The sequence below is a fragment of the Amphibalanus amphitrite genome, unplaced genomic scaffold (genome assembly GCF_019059575.1).
Source record: "Amphibalanus amphitrite isolate SeventyFive unplaced genomic scaffold, NRLGWU_Aamphi_draft 000544F_arrow, whole genome shotgun sequence".
NCBI classification, from domain to species: domain Eukaryota; kingdom Metazoa; phylum Arthropoda; class Thecostraca; order Balanomorpha; family Balanidae; genus Amphibalanus; species Amphibalanus amphitrite.
In genome coordinates, this window is record NW_024882038.1 from 59,948 (window position 1) to 68,431 (window position 8,484).

Genomic DNA, 8,484 nt, shown 5'->3' on the forward strand with positions numbered 1-8,484 from the left:
CATCGGATACGCACGGTCAAGATCTACAATTTTTACAAAGGTCATTTTCAGGTCAGGTCAAAGATGACGTCACAGGGGTCGAAAAATGCAAAATGGCGGCGCTAGATATGGAGAGAGTTTTTCTCGAATAACTTTCGAATTAGTCAAGATAGGAGCAAACTAAGGGCATCATCGTGACCCTCTCGTCAATCCGCATCGAATGATATATATGTTGACCTCGAAAGGTCAAGGTCAAAGGTTGACCTCAGGTCACGTGACCTCGAGGTCATCATGTATATCATTCGATGCGTCTTGACGAGCTGAACACAATGAGACCATCCACGCGGCTGTATCTTGTTCCTGTACGGAGTTATTGGCCAAAAACCTTTGGTGACCTTTGATGACGTCACATGACCTCACAGCTGCTCAACAGCAAAACAGACCTCAAGGTAGTGAAGGTTGATCGTATATGAAGTCATGTATGGTATATGGGGCCATTCCGACCCGTTTTAGTGGTAAAAATAGGGAGTTGATTTTTCCCCCATTGACTTATAATGGGGAGGTCGCGAAATTGACCTGACCTTAGGTCACCGATATCAAAATTCCGAGATATACAAATTGTAGTTACTAATGACCTCATAACATCCTGCGACTTTCAAAGGCCTCCGACATCTACTGTAGCTCTGGCACGGTGACAAAGTTGCAAAAAAGTGACTTGAGGTTGGGTCATTCAAAGTGACCTGGTGACCTGACCTTAAAAGGTAGGAGGTTCAAACTTGAACACCATGTGTAAAATTGATGAGGGAATAGTCATACCAAATTTCGCGGCGCTACGCGCCGCGGTTTTCCCGCTATCCGCGAAAAACCTCAGGGGGGGGCGGATATCCGCCCCCCCCGTCGGTGCGCGGGTTAACAGCAGGTCACTTGGTGCTTCTTTGTTTGGTGTACTTATCCATGGGTCAGGTCAAATGAGGTCAACCGAGGTCAAATGACGTTTTTGCCAATAACTTGGCACATAATGAAGCTAGAGCTTAAAAAAAGGTGTCATTGTGTTCCTTGTGATCAGCCGAATCGAATGATATGCGATATGCTGCAATTTGGTTAAGTTGAACTTAATTAATTAATTAAAGTTCACTTAAAATTTAAGAAAAACTTTAAGTACACTTAAGCAAGCTACAAAGTACACCTTTCGACGCGCCTTGACGTGCTGAGTTCACTGGTGCTTTTCTTTTTGCTCTATCTTAAATAGATCAAAAGTTATAAGCAAAAAACTTTTGACATGTTTTTAGCGAAATTTTTACATTTATACCCCCAAAAACCCCCCTAAATATTGACCTAGAGTAACCAAATTTGCACAGGGGCGAGAACTTTAGGGGGCCCACCTACCTACCAAATTTGGTGTTTCTAGGTGCCATAGGAGCCAATCGCGAGGGGGGGGGGGGTCTCATCGACCCCCTCCCCCCCTGCCAGGCCGTGTTATGAAAAATGCCCTGCCAGGGCGAGGGTTAAGAGCCCAATTTTTTTGCTTAAGTAGTTTAGAGGTCAGGTCAAGGTCAGGTCAAAGGTGCAAAATGCAAGTTTCTACAGTATCGGTCTTGCACCGTAGTTGCCGAAGAATGGACGGAGACTGATTGCCCAAAACGTGTTCTTAGGCTACCAAGACAATATTCGTTGCATAAAATATCATTCAAAGGTCAAGGTCAAGGTCAGGTCAGGTCAGGTCAGGTCACCAAAAACAAAATATAGAAAAGGGCATGTGCGACACATGTTTTATGGGTCATTTTATTCATATAATTCAATAGGCACATTCAATAAGTGATATGGATCACATCTGGATGAATTTCAGGTCGAGTTCAGGTCAAGGTCAGGTCAAGTGAGGTCAAATTTTGAAGTTCGTTGTTAAGGCCTAAAAAGGTGTCTATCTGATGCAGTTTTCACGGCGAATCGAATGGTGCTATTTTTGTTTCCGTACGAGGTCTAGAATTTCAAAAAAAAATCAGTTTTCAAAAACTTTGTGTGTCGTGACGTCATAAAATTTTGAATAACTCCCACATTTTTTAACTGATTTTCCTAAAAATTGGTATGTAGGTGCACATAGACCACTTCTCTGACATTTATTCCGTTTTTTTTTCGATTCACTCAAAATTTTGGTTTTATAATTATTTTCCAAAAAAAGCATTTTTTGATTTGGGCCAAAATCCAGAGATGACCATTTGAAAGACAAAGTAAAATCACGTATAACCTTTTTGTTACGTCTTGATTCCTTTAACCCGGCCGGGCCCGGGGGGTAATCCCAACCACCGCAGCCCGGGGGGGGGGCGTTTTTCGCCCCCCCCCCCTGTCTAACTCCGTAAATAAGGGAGCTACGGAAACAAAAGCGAAACCAAACGAAAGGTCCTTACGAGACGATTCTAATGCACCTAAAATTTTTGACCTCAGGTCAATTTTCAAGGTCAGAGGTCAAGGTCAAAGGCCAAAACCGGCACATGTGTAGTGATCTCAAAGTAAGCCTTCTAGAGGACGGCAGGCTGCATCAAACCGGCAAAATTGGGTGTCAAACGAAAGAAGAGAATCTGAGGATTCTGAAAATGTGCTCCAAATCAAAGGTCAAGGTCAAGGTCACGCTCAAAATTGACCTCAAACTTGGCACTTTTTCGCACATCTTGCGTGCTAACTTCCAAGATGTTTTGAAATGTTTTGAGGCTTATCAGTTCCCTATTTGTGGTTCATCTTACGATACAAGGCTGCTCAAAGGTCAAGGTCACAGAAGAGTATCCCTGCTAGAGGCTATTTCACTGATTCAAGTTAGTAATAATAAATAAGACAATTTTGCCATCCGGAAGCTCTAAATGAAGGCTTAGAGGAAAATAGATGCCAGATTCGTGATCAGCGGGTACAAATCCATCATAAACGACCTTTAATGTGTCAAGGTCAACCAGAGGTCATTCGAGGTCACATGAGGTCAACATGAAACTTGACCTTTTCCGAACAAAATATATATCATTCGACGCGGCTTGACAAGGCGAATGCGATGCTACCACTGCCGTAGCTATAGGACCATTTTTGTCGAAGTTATTTGCGAAAAACTAAAACCACATTTCGGGGTCGTTGACCTGACCTCTGACCTCAGGTCACCAAAACTATTTTTCTATTTTTCTCTAGGTCAAACGCTACACAGCCGTGCTCGTAATTTGTCTTTATCTCTAAAACTCTATTTTTAGCAGCTATTTGAAGTTTGCGTCTGTGACGCCGAAGTTTGCCGTGCAGGGGTCTAGAAAAATGGACCTTGTGACGTCATCAAGGGGGTTAGGTCTAAATTTTTTACTTCAGAAGATGTCAATTTGATGGGAGAAAAGGTACTGAAAGTTTCGCCTTCCTATCCCTAAGCGTTCTGGAGTTATCGCAAATATTCGCCAGGGGGGGGCGAAAAACGCCCCCCCCCCCCGGGCCCGCGAGGGTTAAAAATGAAGATGTTTTTTTCTTAGTGTAGTTTTTTCATGTGGGTATTTTTTTTTTATTGCACGAAATTAACAGTACAGAAACGATTATAATCAACATGGTGAACAGAACAAAATGAAGATTTTAGCGGCGTTTGAAATTTTGCCGTTTTTGAGGCGAAAATGGCGAACATGACGTCACTAAAACGTCTTTTTCTTAAAAAATTTCCGACGGATTCCGCTAAAATTTTCAGGGAAAGTGTCAAATTGATGCATGATAAGGAATTGAAAGTTCGACGTCGCTGGCGTAACGCGTTTAGAAGTTATTGGCGAATAACGGGAGGGAGGGGGCAGATTCTGCCCCCCCCCCAGCGGGGCGCGGGTTAATTGTAAACGCTTTTGATTAGCACACGTGCGGGGGTCCGGCCACCTTTGCACCTGCCCTACCCCCGTGATATTTCGAAAACAAAACAAGATAGCGACAAGCTATCTTGTAAACGGCGTGGGATACAAACGGATAAGGTCTACAATTTTTATGGCCATTTTCAGGCCATGCCAAAAAATGACGTCACAGGGATCGAAATAGTCAAAATAGCGGCGTACGATGCCAAGAGACTATTTTGCGCATAATTTTTGAACTAATCAAGCAAGATCAAAACTATCATCGGGATCCACTAGTCAATCCGCATCAAAATATGTGCCTATATGTTGACCTCGAAAGGCCAAGGCCAAAAGCTGACCCAGGTCACGTGACATTAAGATCTACATGTAGATCATTCGATGCGTCTTGAAGAGCTGAACATAATAAGACCATTGACACGAAGTACGGCGAAAAAGAGGTGTCGTTTAACCCCACCCCCACCCCACCCCCACCCAGTAACAAAAAGTGATTTGAGGCTGGATCATTGAAAGTGACCTGGTGACCTGATCTTAAAGGTTTGGTAAACCTTGCACACATTGCGTGTAATTGATGAGGACACAGTCATGTCAAATTTTGCGTCGCTACGCGGGGCGGTCTTTCCGCTAGAAAATATCACACAGCCCACTCATCCCGGTGCACGATACTTTTTTATGAATCTGAGGCCAGTTTTACCAACAGTAAAATAGCCGCCTGCCGGAATTTTTTGCCTAAAGACCGTTTCACATACGGAGCGTTAACGCGATGGGCACGTAAGCGGGTAGGAGTTTGCCGTTTTCCGTATGTGAAGTGGCCTTTGGGCAAAAAATTCCGGCAGGCGGCTATTTTTCCGTTGGTAAAACTGGACTCAGGAACATGCTAGCAGCAATCGGCTGACACTATGATGTGGATTATGAAATATGCAGATCGGAGAATACGGTAACCGGGCAAAAGATCGTAAAGCAGAAGCTCGTAAGGCAGAGGATCGTAGGAAGTTGATCGTATGCAAAATATCGTAATGCATAAAGATCGTACGGTATAATGCTCGTATGAACAAAAGATCGTATTCGCTAAAGGTCGTCAAGAAAAATGATCGTATGCCAAAAAAACTCGTATGGGAAAAAGATCGTACGGTATAACGATCGCATGAACAAAAGATCGTATGCGCCAAAGATCGTCAGTGAAATATATCGTATGCCAAATGATCGTATGGGATACAGATTGTACAGTATAGGTAATGCTCATATGAACGAAATATCGTTTTTGCAAAAGATTGTCCGTATGTCGCATTCGCAAATATCGTATTCGCAAAAGAAGGCAAAAGATCTTTGGCTTACGATCTTAAGTTGTACGATCTTTTGTGACATACGATCTTTATCTTACGATCATTTTCCTACGATACCCATCTTTTCATACAATCATTTTCTTTACGCTCTTTTGCTGACGATCTTTTGTCGTACAATCTTTCACAGCATAGATCTTTATCTTACGATAATTTTCCTACGATCTTTTTTCATACAATCTTTTGTCTTACGATCTTTTGTCGCGTGATCCAGAATACAATGCTAACATTGTACTAAGCCAGCCTGCCGTCACCAAACCGTGCAGGTAGCGACATCTATTCACCGCACGCAGCGCACTCTGGTGACACTCGTTTCAGACCTCCTTCGATGTGGCATTGGGCTTTCGTTCGTTGTTCGTTCGTTGTATATGGTCGGACTGCCGCCGGTGGGTGATTTCGGACGCTTTTTAACTTGCAACCATTGCAGTTCTCAGCTAGTGGTTGTTGAAAGCTTCGGCGCTATTAGAATACAGCTGTGCTTCTGACGCATAATGGCTGACCGCTGACACACCTTTGTGTAGTAGAACAGTACCCTGTGTACCACTGCTGTCGTCACCCGTGTAACACCGTCCCCTTGCGTGACACCAGCGTCCCCTGTGTAACACCGCCGACCCCTGTGTAACACCGCCGTCCCCTGTGTAACACCACCGTCCCCGGCGGCCGTGGCGACATTCTACCGTTGCCGGTGTGACAGCTCCTTCGAACGCAGCAGGCGAGGATGGGACGACACGTGGGGTGAAGTGGGCCAGGAAATTAACAGATACATCAGTGGACGGGGACGGGGGTGGGACACTGGCTAGAACGTTGCTGGTAGGTGTGGATGCAGGGACTGCTAGCAACAGCATTGACAACAATTTCCGGGCCACATGGATCAATCATGATGATACTTTTGCAGTTCACTTGCTTCAAGGAAAATGTTTGCTTTCAATCCCTGGTGTACACAGCTCGTCGGAAAGTCATTTCATCCACAAAAGAAACGAAATATGTCATTCGAAAGCTAACGTTGAGCTGATTAAAAAAGGTAATTTCTATCGAAATCGTTCGATGGCCTTTTTCAAAAATTGCGTTTTTAAAAAAACGTAATAATGTTTTTATTCAATGAGCTGTCCAGGACATTCTTCAAATCATGGCATCTTTTTTCGTTTTCCGGTGAAGATGAATGCTAAAAGAACAATTCATTCATATCTGTTACGCACCAAACATTAGCAAATTTCTAACAGCTGTTTACAATCACCAGCAGTGATAAAACCAAGGCCATATATAGATAAAACCGTCGCGTGTCTGCACAGAGCTCAGGTCACAGGGGTCACATCCCTCGGTGGGATGTGGCAGGTCAGAACTCAGAAGCCTTAGAAGGTGACGCGAAGCCTGGCTGCTGTCTCTCAACAAACACCGAATGCTGTCCGCTAGCACGTCTGGAGCGCGCGATGGCGTCACCCTGAAGCTGCACGGTAGTCCGGCAACTGCCTCAAGCACGGCAGAGAAGTCGTTTCCGCACATGCTGAACAGTTGAAGAAGAAGAGACTCTCCGAGTAAGGCGGGGCACATGGCCAACTTCGTCAGGCCCGAGAGGAAGGCCTGCTGGAGACGGTGCTCGGACTGCAGAGCACCACTTGCAGCCCGGAAGCATGCCGACCGAATCAGCTCATGTGCTGGGGCGATACCGGCAGCAGCGAGGAGCGCTGAGTGGTGGGCGCGGCGAGGCAGCCCCAATGCCGTCTTGAGGGTCGCTGTCTAGCGTAGTATGTAGTCAATATATGGCGAAAAAAGTATTACCAAATATTAATATATGTCTCTCAAAGCCGGCAACAAGGCGCAATTACACAACTCAGTGGTACGAAGTAGTTGCTCAGGTTACCCGAGAGGAAGATTCATTGCTCTGTCATTTTCACATCATATAAGATTTTGCAATTGTTTATGTCTACTTTGCTCAATTCAGCTAGGCATTATGCCCAGACAAGGGAAGTTGGCCGCGCTGAACTGTCAGAGGCTGTACCGTCCTCAGCTGAGCTGGAGTGGGGGTAGCGCCCGGCGGGGCGGGGCAAGCTTTTGACCGGTCGCACGGCCGAACAGCTGTCACTGGTACAGCCTCTACTAACAGTGAAGCCCTGCTAACTTCCCCTGCGCGGGCATTGAGCGCAGCGGTACGGAGCAAAACCTGTACATATAACAAAATATAAGTTAAAGCATGTTGTAAATCTCGCAGAATAATGGACTTTCTTCGCAGGTATCCTGAAAAGCTTTGATAGCGATATGGATCGTTAAACAAACAAATATGACACTTGTTTAGCAGGACGAGACCCGAACGTTTCTTCCGTGGCCGGTCAGACGGGCCTAGAGCCGGGTCTGCGAGTCGATAAGGGTCATTTCACGCTTCTGTGTGACCGAACTTGATCCATCGTGACGCTCAGTTGTGTGATTGCGCCTTACTTCTGGCTGTGAGAGGCGCGTATCAATATTTGAGAATATTGATTGCTGCATATTGTTCCCTTGGCATTCAGCTTTCGCTGGAAAACGAAAAAACATGCCGATGCCTATGATTTCAAGAATATCCTTGACTCTTTCTTGACCCTTTCCTTAGTTGATTAAAAAATATGACGTTTTTATGAAAACAACATTTTTGAACAAGGCCATCGTACGATTTTGATAACATTTATATTTTTGGAATCAGCTCACCGTCAGCTTTTGAATGGTATATGTCGTTTCTTTTGTGGACGAAATGACTTTCCGACGAACCGTGTGTAAAGCCCTTTCCTCAGTTTGTTAGCTTCACCAGCCTCACCGTTCAAACACAAACAGTCACAAACAGTCACAGTCACAGTCACACAGTCACAGTCACAGTCACACAGTCACAATAACACAGTCACAGTCACACAGTCACAGTCACACAGTCACACTGCCAACAGGCCGAGGCCAGTACGGCCCATCTACCGCTTCCAGTAATAACTACTACCTACAAGCTACATACTGTTTGTTGTGAGCTCACAAACATTTAAACTTTATTCCTTTACTAGTATATAAGTGTATTTGCCAAGCATTTCACCATTTTGCCTGAATATAACTAACATTAGGATAACAGTCAGTACGAATGTGCCAACAAGCAACATATAAGCTTTAAAGTTATATTTTTCTCAAATATAACTTAAAGCTATAATTGTTAAGCGGCTATGTAGACTATTACTAAATCAGATATATTTTCTTCAATTGTAACTTCAGGGTAACAGTTAGCACCACGTAGTTAGAGGCTAAGAACATTGGGTAAAAGATAAATAATCTGTATATATCATATCATACTTTTGATCCGCAGAAAAGCGCAGAGTTCCCCGCTC